This window comes from Bombus vosnesenskii, unplaced genomic scaffold (assembly GCF_011952255.1).
Source record: "Bombus vosnesenskii isolate JDL3184/JDL3185 unplaced genomic scaffold, Bvos_JDL3184-5_v1.1 scf7180000015515, whole genome shotgun sequence".
In the NCBI taxonomy this organism is placed as follows: Eukaryota; Metazoa; Arthropoda; class Insecta; order Hymenoptera; family Apidae; genus Bombus; species Bombus vosnesenskii.
In genome coordinates, this window is record NW_022884029.1 from 1 (window position 1) to 18,540 (window position 18,540).

Genomic DNA, 18,540 nt, shown 5'->3' on the forward strand with positions numbered 1-18,540 from the left:
GTGTTCAAAACTTTAAAGCGGTTTCCCCACAACTCACGTTTTCAAAGTCGGTGCCCTCAATTACTTCAAAACTACTGCACCCATCCTTTTGAAATTTTGAAAACTATTTCTGTATATAATTTGCCAGGTAACGCTACAGAAACTTTTCAAATTTGTTAATTATTTTTATTTTGAAATAACAAATTAGCCGAAAATTTTCGCACAAAATCGCGTTTTTCCCTTCAAAGTGTTCGGAAAAAGTTAACAATTAAAATTTCGAAAAAACCTTCGCAGCGTTACCCGGGGAAGGCTGTTAGCTAACGAATGAACTTCAACTTTTTGATTTCTGATGCTCCAGCACCAAGTTCTGAGGGGTACTGCAATTATACTTTTTTCCGAGACACGTCCGAATAATTGCTGCCATTGCCGTATTTTTTAATATTTCTCCGTGAAAATTTTACACAATATTCTTCGAATGTCATGCTTCAATGTACTATTGATTTTAAAAAAGAAATTTTAACTGTATCGTCAGAAAAAATTCACAAAAACATGCCTTTTTTTGTACGAATTAACCTTAACCCCCCCCAGCTCTATCAACTCTACTCTTCGACGCCTTGAAAAACGAAACCGTCCTTCTCGTCTAACGTGGTCTATTGTTTTCCTCACACCTATGTAAGAACTAGGTGACTTTAATCACGTTGGCACTCTTAAATGTAAACGAACCACAGAAAGTCGACGTATACGGTTTTCATCTATTTTCAACCGATCTCTAGTTCAAACTACCTTACGATATTACAGTATCATACATTATAAACATTGGAAAAAGTAACAAAAATTACAATCACTGAATTCCAAGGAATTCCAGGTTAGTTAAATAGGCGATTATAATCCAGTAACATTAAAAAAGAAGGAAAAATACTAAGCTACACGAATAAGTATTTAATCAGTAGATTTGTTATGTCTAATGTACGATGAATGTATTATGTTATGTTAATGTACAATTTTGTAGAAAATATAAAAAGAAAATTCATATACACTATCAAACATACGTTTGTGTACAACTCTAAAACTAAAACGGAGCCTATTATATGTATAAGAAAAAGTTGTTCAGAATGACGATCTTGACAACATATTTCTTGGTCATGGAAACAGGAAGCTAGCTTTTCGATAGCTCCACCATAGTTGCTGATGTTTCCAGTTTTCGACCAAGCAACTTGTTTGTGATAAAAAACTTTTACGCGATAAGCCATATTGGAATAAAAATTACGATGAGTATAGTGGCGGAAGACCAAGACAGACGATATAACGCGTGGTACATGCTCGATATAGCTTAAATTGTTCCATGTATACGAAGAAAATTCTGACTGAGGTCGGTCTAATGGAATACGCGGATAGGCGACATAGTGGAGATTCCAAGGAAGCAGCATCGTTCATCCAAGGCGGATGCTGCCATTGGAAACGAAAGAAGACGAAGACAATCTACCAGGAGAAGCTGAGAAGATTCGCCATCCGCGAAGCAAAGCGCCCAACGAATTTTGAACTTACGAGAACGAGTAATGCGGGGCGCGCTTGAAATGGCAGCAAACCCCGTTCTCGATCCTTATGCCTTGAAGCGTGATAGAAGGAAGAACGAGGTTTACGACGGAAGGAATCGGTGGAAACGATCGACCTTCGATAGTCCTCGAACGAAAATAGTGATGGCTACAACACTAGCAACACATGCTCACTCACCACGATAATACGATGCAATTCCAAAAAATTGACAATTTTTTTATGAAGATGGAAATGCCTAGCTGAAAAGATCCTTTTATCCCGTAATGCGGTTTAATATAAATTGTTTATAAATTTTTGTTAATATAAAAAGTATCGTTGGATGACAGTTAAAGACTGGAAAGTGACAAGTATAATATGCAAATTAAAGAAATTAATAATGATGATTTTTATCGAAAAATGTACAAAAAAGAAGAAAATTATTTTCTGCGTCAAATAAGCAATCAAATGTTCCGGCACAAGAAAATAGCACAGACATGATAACGTTTAGTTTTGATGTACACAATTGGAATTCCTGAAATATACCTTCTAAATGGCTGAAATAATTTATGGAGAAGGGAACAGTAAAATGTTAACATAAAGTAAAAACGAACAAAATTAGGAACAAAAATGAAACGTTAGATTACAAAAATTGACAATTTTTTGTGGAAAATGGAAATGGGGTTTAATGTACATTGTCGGATGACAGTTAAAGAATGAAAACTGACAAGTAAAATATCTAAATTAAAGAAATTAAAGAATGAAAACCTGGCGGGCTCATATTTGCTTAGTTGTACAGTTTTCAGATTTTTAACACCTTCAGAGGCGCTCCATCTGATTACGTAAATCTCGAACTCGCGACTTGAGTCAAATAATCTTCCATGTTTATCTTGTAATCATCAGAGAATTCTTTTCCGTGCCTTTATTAGAAATTTCTTCACCCAAAAAGTTCATCCAAGAGAAGAGCCAAAACCAAATAGAGCTTATTCAAAGTAGGTTATTCAAAGTTTTCTTTCGCTTAGTTTGCATTTTTTTTTTTACAAGTTTTTAGGATCATTTCCAGGTGGCGAGATAGAATTTTATAATTTTGTTTTGCCTATTTTCCGATCAATACAATGACGAAGCTGGAGCGTTTCGTAAAATATCATTTAGACCAAAGTCACTATGAAATCAGGTATTTTATTAGAAGAACGTTACGTTCTCATAAAGCACGTTCATCCCTGGAATACTAATGTGGTATTATAGAAGCGCAAAACAAATTCTTCTGATGTATTATAATGTTCTTTCAGTACTAGCATCGCCTGTAGGTGATCGTCTTCTCTTTTTAGCAATTTACAGCTACTGCGAAATAATCTCTATGTAATTACTGATTTTTAATATACCATATCTTGTATTTATGATAATTAAACGTACTATGCGTTTATTATAATTTATGAAAAGTAGTTCTTACCTTAATTTATCTGTGCCTCTGAGCACAAAAGCATGGATTTTACGTTTAAGCGGCTCACAAACAGAATTCAAAGATCATCTAATAAAATTAGAAAATACAACTTTCTACTTAATCAAATTCTAACACGAAAGGAAATATTTGAATCTTAGTATAACATGTAAGATTGATACTTATTGCATTTATTTAAATTTATTTAATTAATAACATTCTATAGTTGTCTTAAATTAATATAAGTGCAAAGTTAAAAACATTCAATGCATATTGGTAAATTGAACTTTATATTTCAGTGGAATAACTTTTCTCCCCTATTAAAATTATTAATTATTAGTATTTTTTATGAGCATAGCTAACATAAACTGTTTGCAGAAATAAAAAGTAAGAAGCGATTCAAGTAATTTGTTAAAAGAGTGTCTGTCGTTAAAACTATCAAACGAAGCAACACAAGTAAAGAGAAAGGACTTAGAACTGGATGTTATTGCTTAACCTTGCTGCGATCTTCAGGTTTTTGTCCTTACTCCTTTTTTTTTGAACTTTGCTGACTTTAACTTGCTTTGAAAGTATCTAACAACATTGTTACGCATATGCTTGTTTGCGTTCTCTTAGCATTATACCTTTGACAAAAGACTATCGAAATATTTACATATAAAGTCTTTGGTTCTTTTTTATCCAGTAATGTTAAGACACAAGTTAACGATGGAAATCAATCATAGAAGGGAAATATTCCGAAACCTTGACTGACAGCAAAGTCGAATAGAAAGATAAATAAATATAAAATTACGCTATGACAGCTTTGTTCTTGTTCGAAATTATAATAATTAACCAATAAGGTTTCTGAAACATGCTGGGCATATCGGCAGTGGATACTTATGGTCTACATTCCAAAATTTAGGGACGCGTTGATACAAAATTATATTACACGATGTATACACTAGATGTTACATATGTAAATAAAAGAGAAAACAGTTCGAAAGAGTTTGTTTGCAAACGACACTATCGTCATATATGCACAATTTGTTCTAAATAAATAACTTTAATAGAATGTACCGGATATTTGGACTAACAGACGCCAACGATACAATTACGATTATTCTGTATTTTCGACTTCTTTCTCGCGTAGGAAATCGGATTTTAAAAGATTTAAGATTCGTCTGCATTTTTGCTAATTATTTGCCCTACTTTTTTATGTCTAGTATATCAGAGCGTGTTGGGACGATTTCAACGACACCTAATACAAGGTAGTTCGAGGGTAAATAAAAATGTAGGCAACAAATTTTACGTCGTAATAAGTGTGCGAAGTAGAAGAAATAGGTTTCTGTTTATATCGATGGAACGTCGGAATCCGTATATTTTTATCACCTTGGATTACTTGTAGCGCGTGTTGGCAGGAGACATAGTAAAAACTGTAAATAGCGATCGACATTGCTAAAACATTTTACTATGAAAGTGGAATTTTCATTTTCTGAGTAAGTATGTAGATATGCTGCATGTGTATGAAAAGACTCAGCAGAATCTAGTAACGTCACAAGCACTGTATGCTGAACCCTATCCAGATTGCGCCCACCCTTCATGCTGTATGTGTCATATGTAAAAAATTAAGAAACACTGAATGCTTAAATACACGAAATCCTAGACGTCGTTTAGAAAATTAGGACAAAAATGAGAAAGAAAATTATTTTGTAAATTGTACATTGTAATGCGTACGAATGATAAGTTTTCCTCCATTTGATCTTATTTAAATTTTAATAATCATTCTTCTCTTCCGCCAAAATGGTCATGTTCCAAGTTGTTTGAAATACTGAAAATGTCACATTAAAATAATCGACTAATTATTTAGATAACAGGTGCAATTTGTGATACTTTGAATGCTGGTACGTAACTTTTTTTGGAATATGTTAAAAAGAATCTTTTCTTTCTACATGCAATATAATATACATTTCTGCAATTATAGAATCTGAAAGCAGCTGCGACTTCTCGCGATTTGCTTAGTTTTATAGACCGAAAGTCATAAAGACGCTCGCTTTGAAACCTGACGCTTTTTCTCATTAAAATTATGTAATGACCCGGTTATTGACCTTTATGTCCCAATTCATGCAAAATACATCGTGTCATAAGTAGATCCTATTTTTGAGAAACAATTTTATTTCGACCAGGTATCAGCTTTCTGTTTTTAGGTTACTATATTATTATCCTTGCACTATTATCCTAACGTTTAAAGTGAAACGTAAACCACGATAAATTTCTTTTACGTCAATACTGTTTCGCCGGGAGGAACAAAAATTGTGAGAATTTTCGTAGGTCGTTTTATGACACGCACGTTCAGAGACAAGATGTTAACTTTCAAACCACGATCTTGCCATTCAGAATGATCTCTTTCAACAATAGAATAGTTATCTGCAATATCATTTTGAGATATTCAAAGTTAGTTAGAATTTCTTTTCGTTTATAGAATCGCGATATTTACGAGTATGCTATAAAACCGATGCTACACAAACTTCATTTTTAATATAGAATAAAATGACACCGAAAAGAACGATTATTTTATTTCCATTAAAAGCGGACAATGCTTTAAAAAAGTGATATTGGACGCTCTTTTTCCAAATATCGGGTTTCCCCATTACATTATAATGTTACAGCAATGAAAGTAATTACGTATGGTTACCCTAATTAATATTCCGTCACGCCTTAAAACAGAATAACTTTTTTAAAATTACGGTAACGACATAGTTTCACTGTCGATATAACTATTATGTACTTGAACTGGGGTGATCGCTCAAGTAACTGGCGTTTCCCCGAGCTGTCTCCACCCATTCTCGTCTGGTTGGTTTGTGTTCTAGCCCGTTACGTCCTTCCCTTTCATCGGCCAAAAAAAGAACTACTACTACTACTACTACTACTACAAATACTAAAAGCGAGCATAGTGACAAAGTAGTAACAAGTATGACTTCCCATGCCCTGGATGATCCAGAGGTTGAGGAGTCATTGATAGTTGTCCTCTTCTATGGCAGTTTGCCGGGTCTCTTCGGCTCGTAGCCTCTTCTTCCTTCGGGCGCAATGCCCGCTGAAACTTACATCTAAGCTCGAGACTTTCTAAATAGCAAACCAAAAAATAAAGTACAAAGGTGAAATAAAAAGATAAATCGCGGAAGCTGATCCAAGTACTCATGGATGAACAACGATCATATAGCGATCGCTGTCTGTTCGCACGTGCATGCTCGAGCAATATTAACGTTCGTTTCGAAAACCACTCGCGATCGCGATCACGAAATTCGAAAAATCGACGGGCAAAGGCAGAGACGATGACATGTTTCATTCGCGCCAGTTCTACCGACGATTATTCGAATGAAATTCTCTGAAATAGATTGGTTACTCGAAAACGCGTCTACCCGACCACAGGTCCACCTCCACTGATTAAACTTGAAAATCCTGATCTGAGAAGATGATTAGTTTGTGTAATTTTTATTTAACGGACTAACGCTCTTTCGTTTTGTATTTTACTACTTCGATTCTGATTAACTCTACTTTATTAATTTAATAGTAACTAAGTAACACTACTGTATTAATTTAATAAACCAGAACAAAATTATAATATTGCAGAGAAGGTAGCGAAAAAGACTGAGACTCGATCAAATGGAATAACTGACTCTAAATATATTACTAAGAAAGAAATAATCTCAGATAATCTCTTTATCAAAGCACATAATCGAAAATGCAGAAGCAGTGTTCAAAATTATTGCTTTGATTAACTGATATTTTAAATTCTAGGAGAAGTAAAATAAACGAACGCGACTTATTCCCTTAACCTACGATTTATGCCTGAGAATGCCCGTAATATTTACGTTTGTTCCGATCATCGTACTACGGGCTATGCCCGTAATATTTACGTTTGGTTCGATCATCGCACTACGGGCTATGCCCGTAGTTGTAGGTTAAGGGGTTAATATTGTCACGATTAATTCATTGCTAAAGATCAAGTATATTGGTGTAGATATTTGCCATTTGCAAATATTCATACGAAATATTAACATGCATATTTATAAATAACGCGAATATATTCTCAACTGTATATGTTTAACTTAATTATTAAAAAACTAATTATTATCATCGCGCTGTGCAAGAAGACCTATCTTAAACTAATAAATTTGAAAAAAAGAGCGTTACTACTCACGGGTATAAAAGATACCCGCGTTCACTATGCTCGCAAAGAATTCTACGTAATACAACCAGTCACCCGTGCCGATTCGGGTCTTTTATCCTACGGCATAATTGAGTGACCAGAAGAACAGAAATGCATGCGACTCACCGTTCGAAGCAGACAAACAGAGAACGTTACCGTGGATGCTGCGCTATCCCAGCGAATTTCATCCGGGAGACTAACATCAGACAGGAACCGTTGAAAGGCTAATAATAGAAATGCAGACTGCGAAAAATCTGTTACGAAACAAAACAGGATGAGTGATCGCTGACTATTTGAAAAGTTGGAGATAATGAAAAATGAAGGTTTGTTAACTTTAGTAACTTTAGCAATAATAAAGATTGAAATTCTAATAAAATTTGATAAGTATAAAAACTGAGACTCTAATATGAATGTGTAAAATCTAAAATAATCTGTAGTATGTTAGTCATTTCTTTTATAACTCGGTATTAAGACTTTAACCCTTATTTTATTTTAACGAAAAAATAACCTCAGAAAATGCTATCCTCCTAAATTTTCAGTCAAATTGTATTTCTGCATTGATAGTGATCAAAGAAAAATATACAGAATAGACATAACTGAGAGTAAGTATGTAAAAATACTTACATACTTGGCTTTTGTGCCACTGTTAGAACACTCCTGAAGAAGATGACGAAGTTGAAGTAGTGATATGTCTATAACAAAACATAAGATATTAAAATCGGTAGCACATAATAACAAACGTGAAACTTTAGCAACAATAAAGACTAAACTCTAATAAATATGTAAATTGGAACTCTAATATAAAAGTTTGAGAACAACATATTCAGTGATTTTTGATGCGTATCAGCCAGTTTTATTGTACTTTAATGTTAAGATTTTAAGACTTTATTTCAATTAAAGAGGGCATTTACAGTTTTCTAAATTATCAATCATTTTTATTGTATAATAAATTTATTGTATAAGAGAACAAACTGAAATACAATATTTAAAACTACCTACATTCTTGAGCTCCTGCAGAAGCTTTGTCCTCTTGAGAGATGCACTGACTCTAATACCGAAAAAGAATATTCAAAAGAATATGAAATAGGATCACATTACCGTGAGCGTTAAAATTATAATCGGCGAACAAGAACTCTAACGTCGCGTACAAAATTATGTGATAAAATTTTATTATTTTCGCGCGTGATTATTTAATTGGATTAAATTATTAGAGTAATAAAAGACCGACGCCACCAATAGGTTATAATACGTTACAAACCTGACGCAACGCTATCGACGTTATCGGTACGAAATGAGACGACTAAATGACTCCTTGTACGTTAGTTTCGCACAGCAACTACCAAAGTGGCGAGGGAAGTGGGGACACAAGAGCCGGTGGCACAAGCAGCTACGCAGTTAACGATCTAGACAAAGAAATGTATACATCAACAAAAACATTCCTATTCTACGAAGCACTTTCTTTCGAATTACGCAGCAGGAATCTTTCGAATTGCGCAGCACAATTCTTTCTCTACGTCGATATTTACAAATATCGTACAATAATTCGTAGCCCTACTGGCAACATCACAGACACATTTGTCTAACGTATTACTTTAGTTACCTTACTTTATAATCTTAATTTCGTTAAACAAAGCAAGATTGAAACAACAGCATGGAGAAAGTGAAAAATTACTTAAAATTACTGTTCCGCAATGACACAGTATGCAGATGAAGTCTTAAGCGCTTTTTTAGTGCGTATTCGCTTTTAATACTAATATAAAAATAATAAAAGTGGAACGATATTTATTTTTAAGTCCAAAATGTAGTAAGAGAATAATTTTTTCGCGGTTGAAAATTTGAAGTCCATAGATATTTTCTCTATATCATTTTTATTATCACGACGTAGTACCTGAAGTTTTGACCGATCTAATGATTTTTATTCTTAGAAATATCCTGAATGAACGGGGAATTAAGAAATGTGTAATGAAGGATATAGATAATGGAAATTAATTATGGTGGAGGAATCAACGAAGAAAAGTTATTTTGCTAATTATTATACGAATGAATATTCAAAATGTCGCTCAACGACTACTAAACTATTTAATTAACGCTAACCTCACCACCCCTAGTCAAATGACTGGTTTAAATATCTAATTTAAAATTGTACATTTATCGTTATATCTTTTGTTCATTTAGCTTTACGTGAATTTTTATATTCTCCGATTAATTGATTTCTCAACTTTTAAAACCAGTTATTTGACCGGACCTGGTGAGATTAGTGTCAAAAGCCAGCCTGATATTTTCTTCAATTTCTGATCTTCGGTTGATTTTCAGTATTTTGCCTTCACTTTTCACCAAAAATTAGATGTGACAAACGAAATGCAATGTAAGACCTGCTAACGTTTAGGTCATGTTGCTTCTAATTGCAATGGACTGTCGCAACGTTAAATTCAACGATGAATTACGATCCAGATGCAAGTATTGATCCAGATTTCTGTATCGAAGAAAGTAAGGATAACACAAATCAACCTTGTTGCGTTTCATGTAAAAATTCTGATCATCCTGTTCATATCAAGATTACTCTCAACGCTTATTGTTAGTGCTAAAAAGGCGATGACAAAAGAGAATTTGGAATATTAACGAAAAGCGAAACAAATAAACAACAACAAATAACTCAAAAATTACTTGCAGTAAAATTCCGTCGAATAGTAAACTAGATAATTGTCCTAACCTCTGTATTCCCTTATTTCATCGCGATATATCTGATGGCTAAATATGAAAAGAGATTCCGCGAGTCGAAACGCGCCATAACTGACGCGACGATATTAGCGTATATAGCGATATTAGCGGTAGCGTTCGACTTTGTTGTCGTATTTCACCTTGTCATTATGAACAAACAGCACACTGAGGAACGTGTAATGTAAGATATTCGCGCGTTGCGGGAAATGCATAAGCGATAATGAGCTTTGTAGAAATAATCAATTAATTAATATTCACCAAATACTAACACGCACGTGCACTTTCTGGGAACTCTTCACTATCCGCCGTAGATATTGCAGGTTCGAGCGGCCATGCGAGTAAGATTCGTTTCTTTAATTATAGCGGAGTTATTATAACACTCGCGATGACGTTATTTTGTGAAGCGGTAATACGCGTAATAAATTTACTATTAAGACGCGCACGTGTGTAGAGCTGACGCCATTTACGTGATGGGTAACGTTAGGACGCATGCGCTAGCGGGTCGCGACGAACATATGTGGTGGTTCGCCTCGTCGATGCGGCATCGTTTAAAAGTATGTACGGTCGGCTCGGTGTAAGTTCCTATTATGAAGGAATAAAGTCGGGTCGATATGATCTCCAGGACTGAGCTGAAAGGGTTCATACAAGCCTTGGCGGGTGCAGCGCAGATGTTAAATGTTTCAGTCAAAAAATTTCAGTTGGATAAAGACAAGGATGAGGGGATTAGGGAGATAGGAAATTTGATTAAAGGCATCCTGTCTTCCTTGGAACAATGTGGAGAGCAGAAGGCTAGAAGGAGAAAGAGAAGAAGAGAGCCTATCGAGATCGAAAGAAGGGTAGACAGGACAGAAGGAAAGAAAGAAGCGATGATGACTAAAGGCGGATAGCCTAAAAGGAAAGTGGTATCGCCGGCTGAAACAATGAGAGTAGTGGAACTTAAGAGGCCCCGAAGAGGAGAGGCCACATACGCCGAGGCGTGTGGGAGGAAAATCAGGAAGGTAAGGAGTGAACAGGATTATAGTGAGGATTCTGAAGGTTGGATGAGGATAGAAAGAAGGAAAAGGGAGAGGAGGGCTCCCTTAGAGCAAGCTATCCCTATGGTGCGTCCGGGTAACAACCGGCAGGTTGTTATCGAAGACAGAGGCGTACCAAGGAATAGGAGATGGAAGGAAGCCATTCTAGATAAAGTTGAAGAAGGCTGCGAATGGCTTCAAGTTTATAGGAAAATAATGGCGGCTAGGAGCACCTTGGAAGGAGCTATGGGGGTGCGTAAAACGAGAGCCGGCCATATATTCATTGAATTCGACAGGTCGGTGGCGGTGAACGGGGTGGCGGTCAAGTTAAGAGCCGCTCTGAGTGACAATACGGAGGTGGCTGCTCTCGTCAACAGAGCAACCTTACAGACCAGGAATATCGATCCCTTTACCAGCAAGGAGAAGGTCGACGCTTCCGATTACGCCATAGGAGCGGTACTTCAACAACGCGTCAACGATACTTGGCAGCCCCTAGGTTTCATGACGAAATCGCTATCCCCCGCGCAACGAAAGTAGAACGCATACGATCGAGAATTACTCGCGATGTACACCGCGGTGAAACGATTCGGGCACGCTGTCGAAGGGAGAGATTTCGCGATTTATACTGATCACAAACCCCTACGCGTACGTATACGCGTATATAAACGTATACGCGTTTGATCAAAATCCCGACAAGTGTTCGCCGAGACAGTTTGGACACTTAGACTACGTAGAACAATTTACGACCGATATCCGACACATTAAAGGGGTAGACAATAACGTAGCCGATACTCTACCACGAATAGAAGCGATCGGGAAATCCGTCCATCATCAAACGTTAGCCGCAGCGCAAGAAGACGATACCGAGCTACGCGAAATCACTGGGTCCGGCTCTAGCGCGCTGCAATTGACAAAAATACGATTTCCCGATCAGGATGTCGGAATTTATTGCGATCTCACGAACGAAACCTCGCGACCGTACGTACCGGAACCGTTACGTCGCGCCGTATTTCAGTCGTTACATAGACTTTCCCATCCGGGAATACGCGCTACGCAAGAATTGGTGACAACACGTTTCGTCTGGCCGTCCATTAATAAAGATTGTCGAACTTGGGCGCGACAGTGTATACCATGTCAACGCTGCAAAGTCACCAGGCACGTATCCTAGCATGTCGGAACGTTCAAAACGTTAGAAGGCCGGTTCCAACACATACACTAGACATTATCGTCATGCCATATTCACAAGGTTATCGATATTATACAAAGTGTATCGATCGTTTCTCGCGTTGACCCGAAGCCACTCCCATCGTCGATATGGAAGCGCCAACCGTTGCTTCGGCCGTCCTTTCCACTTGGATAGCTCGGATGGTAGAGCGCCTACACAGACAATTAAAAGCGGCGATAAAGTGTCTCGACACGAGCAACTGGATCGACATTTTACCCATTATATTATTAAGCATTCGAACCGCAATAAAGGAGGACTTAAACACAACGGCAGCCGAAATGATTTACGGCACCGGCATACGATTGCCGGCGAAAATTTTCATAGCAACCGAGCAACAGGCCAATTCGGAGTACGCGAACCGGCTTAAAGAAGGGATGGGGAAGGTCAGGCCGCATCCGGTCACGCATCATGGCGAAAAGAAAATTTTCGTTTTCTTAGAATTAGAAAACGTATGTTTTCTTATGTCATGACGCGATAGGGGGCCCTTTCCAGCCGCCGTATGACGGAACGTTTGAAGTCATAAAAAGAGGCGAAAAATTACACCGCCGAAATTAATAATCGCGACGTAACGGTTTCCACAGACCGTCTAAAACCGGCGTTTGTAGTATAAGGAAAAATCGCCGTATCTCTTGACATACTAATTCCGGTAGATCAGGCGAACGCGAACGACGAAAACAGCGCAAGCAGCGATCGAATCGCGGAAGAAAACTCCAGGAATAGGTATGTTGCGCGGTCCGGACGTAGGGTCCGCTTTATCGATCAGTTCCCGGCTGGTTTCGGTTAGACGTCGTAAATTGTCGGATCGAGTGTATCGATAATTAAAAAAAAAAAGAAAATAACGATGACAAATAGAAACTCTGTAAATATTTCAAAAGTTTAACTTAATAAAAACGTTATCACTGGTAGGGGGTGGTGTAGCGGCACATGAGTCAGAACACAATTTAAATGATGTTGTTGTTTTGCCTCGGAGTATCAAGACCGTTAGGTTCCAAGTAATGTAAGAACAAATAATAGCCGGGCAAAACAATGTCGCCGCTTCGTGCAACCGTCAAACGTAGAAGACTTCGATTTTCCGGTTCTCTCCCGATCAGCATAAATAAACGGACGCAACCGAAAAGAATTTAAGTATCTAGAGTTATCAACCAGTTATCTATCGAATATTTATTAGCGATCTTACTTTGCGACTTATACACTGTACGGGCGTCTTAGCGATTATGGTTTGCATACATATTTATTCAATTATTTTAAATATATTCGACAATTTCAACAACGAGCAATCTCGTCTAATACATTTCACGATCAAACATTGTCTACAAAAGTCATCTACAACAATATTTCTGAAGTGCGATCGACAATACACATAAAAGAATTGCCAAAAGCAAGAAGGAATCGTAGAGGTAGAGGCTATACCAGCAGGAAACGTGCAAAAAACGTTTGACTAAACGTTTCCCGAAATTAGAAGAGAACAAGAAAAAATTAGAAAAAATTAGGAATACCTTAAAATTAGGAAACTACAGAACAAACAGAAATTAGTTTTATCCATCGAACACACCTATACCCGAACGCGATCTAGGGCTGCATTGCCAATAGTTTAGGAAAGCGATAATTATTCTCGTTTTATAAACTACATAGAGAGTTAAGACCAGAATTTTGATAATAAATATATAAGTAAATAAAATCGAATAAATTACCAGTTACGAGACATTGAAATTATTTATTTATTCCTAGAAAACTTTAATCCTTCCCGCGCTGGTACTCTCCTACCCACAGCAGCTAAGCTGGAACGTGGAGTTTATTTACCAGTCGTATTAGTACAATAGTTAATGCTACTCCTACAGTCATATCAACGAATTAGAATATCAAGAATATGACAGTTTGAAAATTAAAAACAGTGTTGCACTTTAGAAAGGCGCGAGAGTTTGACGACTATTTCTGGTGGCAGCAACTACAGTTTTGATTCAAGCGTCAATTTGAGAAAGCTAGGGCCCGAAATCGAGAATAATAAGTAACGGTTACGAATACCGAAGATCAAAACCGGATCGTAACAGTAAATAATGATTAGGAAAGATAACGAATAAATGGAACTTGTTAATAATAATAATAGTAACAAGAATAAGTTTCCTTAAATATCATAAAATGCATTTACCTTAAATTTCTGCCAACGAAAATTCTTGAATTTGATACAAAATGATAGCTAATAAAATGAATGAAACAAAAGCTTTAAAAAACAACTAATATTAACGGGAATGGGAATAAGGGAAGGGTTGCATATACAAGGATGCGTAAGAGTGCACTTAGAAAAATCAAAATAATTGAAAATATAATTAGAACACGGGAAGAAGATATCGCCCGAAAATTGTATATTATTTATTTAGTAAAAATTTTATTTATTTCTATTACATATGTCTATGGAAGATTCAGCGGCCAATTAGCGTAAATCCTACTTTCTCTGAAAAGGACTTACGTAGCTCCAAAAATAATTTATTCTTAAAAATTTTAATTAATAAATCAATTAACTCGCTACTTTCATGCATATGTAGTAGATTACGGTATTGACCACGAAATTACTAAGCACAATTATTCCGAGCATAAGCACAAAGAATGAGAATCATTTCGAAGTCGTGACAAGTCTAAGCATTATCGTTTGTTATGTAAAAAATAATTGTACACTGCTTAACTGAATTAAGCAAAAAAAGATGAAAATACACGTATTTCCAGGAAATTGCCCTTTTTCTGCTAGTGAATTCCAATATTTATCTAATGAGCAAAATTTATTCGATTGCGATAATGGCGAACGAGACGAAAATTCAAAAAAGAAAACTGTCACAAGAAAACTCTGCTGGATGATTTTCCACTTTATAAGATTAACGGTTCATCGATCAATGTTTTCCAAAACTCATTGTACAGGAGTACTTTTATGTTTTTTCTTTGTTATGTTTCTGTTATGATCTGTCCTGTTTTGCGACCAAATTTTCAGGACGGAAAAAGAAAGAAAAGACAATATCGTGTAAAAGTACGGTTTTTAAACGGCTTAAATTAAATTACAAACTGTAATGTTAAAAATGTAAACCCAACACAAAATATGGTATGGCTACGTCGTACCGTCGCGTAACGGCACTTTTACCAGAACCACCTTCAAACAGTTCTGCCCGAGCAGCCGAGCTAAACGGGCGTGTGCAACAATGCTCCGGAGAAGTGCGGCAAGTGGGGAAGAGAAAACTACGAACGGCTACGCCTATAGCCAAACGGCGGAAACCCGTGTCCTATATCAAGAAGCCTTAAAATAGCAGCCTGGAACTCTAACGGCCTACAACAAAGGGCCCTAGAAACTAAAACATTCCTGTCCAGCGGTAACACCGATATACTACTCGTCTCAGAAACACACCTCACAATAAACAGCTACATAAAAATACCGCACTACACCATATACGACACCGAGCATCCCTCAGGGAAAGTACACGGAGGGCCGGCAGTAGTAATAAAAAACGACATTAAACATCACCTACACAGCCAGGTCAGTAAGGAACATATACAAGCAACCACCGTTACCGTACAGACTAACAGCAACCAACTGCAGTTGGCTGCAGTATACGTACCGCCGCGACACAAAATCATAACGCAAATGTGGGAAGACTACTTCCGACACTTAGGTGACAAGTATATTGCAGCGGGAGACTATAACTCAAAGCACACGCTATGGGGATCAAGAATCACCACACCTCGAGGCAGAACCCTGGAAAAATACATCAGAAATAATAACCTCAATATATTATCCACAGGAAGACCGACATACTGGCCGACAGACCTGAGCAAAATACCTGACCTGCTGGACTTTGCAGTTACAAAGGGACTAAACGCAAATAAACTAAACATAGCATCCAGCCTCGAGCTTAGCTCCGAACATACGCCCATAATAATTTCATACAGAAACAAACCAATACTTTACAGCAGCACAGAGAAGCTATGCAATTAAACCACCAAATGGCAAATATTCAAAGAAATAATAGAGAGCAAAATCAGCTGCAACATCCCACTGGAAACACCTGAACACATCGATCAAGCAGTAACAACACTCACAGAAACTATCCAAGAAGCAGCAAGGCCAACCACTATACCTGAAACAACCAACAGACAAACAAAAACAGTTCCAATAGACATCCTCGAAAAAATTAGAGAAAAAAGAAAAGCGAAAGCAAAATGGCAAAAACACAGAACAAAAGAAAACAAAAAAACACCTAAACAAACTCACAAAATAAATAAACAACAAAATAAAAGAGCACAACAACAACGAGTTCACAAAGTTCATCGAGTCACTATCTGCTCACGAAAACAACAATTACTCCCTATGGAAAGTCACAAAAAATAAAGAAGACAACAAAAATGGTACCAACAATCAGAAGAGCAGACAACACATGGGCAAGAAGCAACGAAGAGCAAGCTGAAGAATTTTCCAACCACTTAGGCAACACATTCACCCCACACAACATCAACAATAGCAACCACAATAGTCATACGGACGAGGATGCGCTAACTACTAGTACACCAACTGACAATCACCATGCCCAAAGCAACCGCACAAGAAATCAGAAACATAATTGAGGAAACAAAAAACAATAAAGCACCAGGAATCGACCTAATTAACAGCCAAATCTTGAAAAACCTTCCGCCAAAAGCGATAAGACAAACCACAATAATAGTAAACACAATACTAAGAATACAATACTTTCCAAAAGCTTGGAAACTGGCAAAAATCATAATGATACCCAAACCAGGCCAGGACTCACACGAAACCAAGTCATACAGACCAATCTCACTACTTCCGGTGTTCTCTAAGATAGTAGAGAAAATAATCTACGACCGGATAAAACCACTAATCGAGAAGAACCATCTAATACCGGATCACCAATTCGGATTCAGAAACAAACACTCCACAATAAAACAAACGCAAAGACTCGTCAATGAAATCCTACAGGCGCTGGAAACAGAACAATACTGCACGGCACTCTTTATGGACATCGAAAAAGCATTCGATAAAATAAACCACACTAGCCTACTACAATCAATCAGGAAACAGTTCTCGGGGCAGATATACCAACTAATCAAATCATACCTAAGCAACAGAAGCTTCATAGTAAAAATCAAAAATACACACTCGGAAGCTAAAGAAATCAAGGCAGGAGTTCCGCAAGGAAGCGTCCTAGGACCAATTTTATACACATTATACACGGCCAACATACCAACAACTAACAATAGCAAAATACTGACATTCGCGGATCACACAGCTGTACTAGTCAGGCACACCAACCCTGCAACAGCAGTTACATTACTACAAGAACATATCACAAAAATAGAAAAGTGGTTTCAAGCGAAACAAATCAAAGCAAACCCCGATAAATGCAAACATATTACGTTCACACTGCGAAAACAGAAACCACCGAACATTGTACTAAACGGCACACACATAATACAAACAAGGCAAGTCAAATACCCAGGACTCCACTTAGATACACGACTCACATGGTAACAGCATATTACAGCAACAATAGACAAAATACAGATGGCAAGGAGACAAATGTACTGGCTAACAAGTCGAAAATCCAAACTAAGCATAGAAAACAAACTAAAAATATATAAAATGGTCATAAAACCAATCTGGACGTACGGAATAACACTATGGGGAACAGCAGCAATGAGCCATATAATCAAAATAAAGGCATCGCACTCTAAAATACTCAGAACAATAGTAAGTAACAACAGTACATGTTCAGCTAGCCCGAGGGCCCGTTATAAATCTTAAGATTTAGACAACTAAAGTCCTTCAAACAGACAAACAGTCTTTATCCCAACTACGGGAAGATAGGGGAGACCTGTTTTTCAACGAGCGGCGTCTCCCACTAGCAACTTTCCCTCGAGGACGGCTAACACCTTTTTCTAACCACCGATATGGAGATTGACCAATTAGCAGCAACGTCAATTTCCCTTACTTTCTGAACGAAGGCTTTTCTCGACGAATCCGATGAACTCGTATCCTTAGACACACCCCGTTATAGTTTTCCTGTGTGGCATCATCGGGACGGGAAAGGCATTCTCGCTCGCGATCTCATCGATCAAAGAGTAACGCTTTCGCGATCTGTGATTATTCTCAGACTTGGACTTTGTGAGTACGTTCTGTTGTCATCCCGTTGGCCGCGGATTCGTTATTTAGCCCGAGAGCATCGTCACTAGTGTCGCGAGTGCCGAACCGCCGTGATCAATTGTTAAGACTGTAATAATTCTATCATTGTAATAAGCTACGCCTGTGTGTACCATATCAATGGCTAATCCTCGAGAAGATTCATTTGACGCCCACAACCCCATTTCCAGTGATGATCCGACAAATATATATATATATATATATATATACTTATAAATATTCCATTCCCTGACACAATGTCAAGCAATTGTATCGAAT

General features: G+C 37.3%; 1 long non-coding RNA gene across 1 annotated transcript; it reads right to left on the reverse strand.

The window, feature by feature from the left end:
• Nucleotides 1–7,368: 7,368 nt before the first annotated feature.
• On the reverse strand, nucleotides 7,369–8,260 carry LOC117241246. Its single transcript, XR_004494930.1, has 3 exons — nucleotides 8,133–8,260; nucleotides 7,758–7,825; nucleotides 7,369–7,387 (listed from the first exon to the last, which is right to left on the reverse strand). It is a non-coding gene; the product is annotated as an uncharacterized LOC117241246 (long non-coding RNA).
• Nucleotides 8,261–18,540: the final 10,280 nt, after the last annotated feature.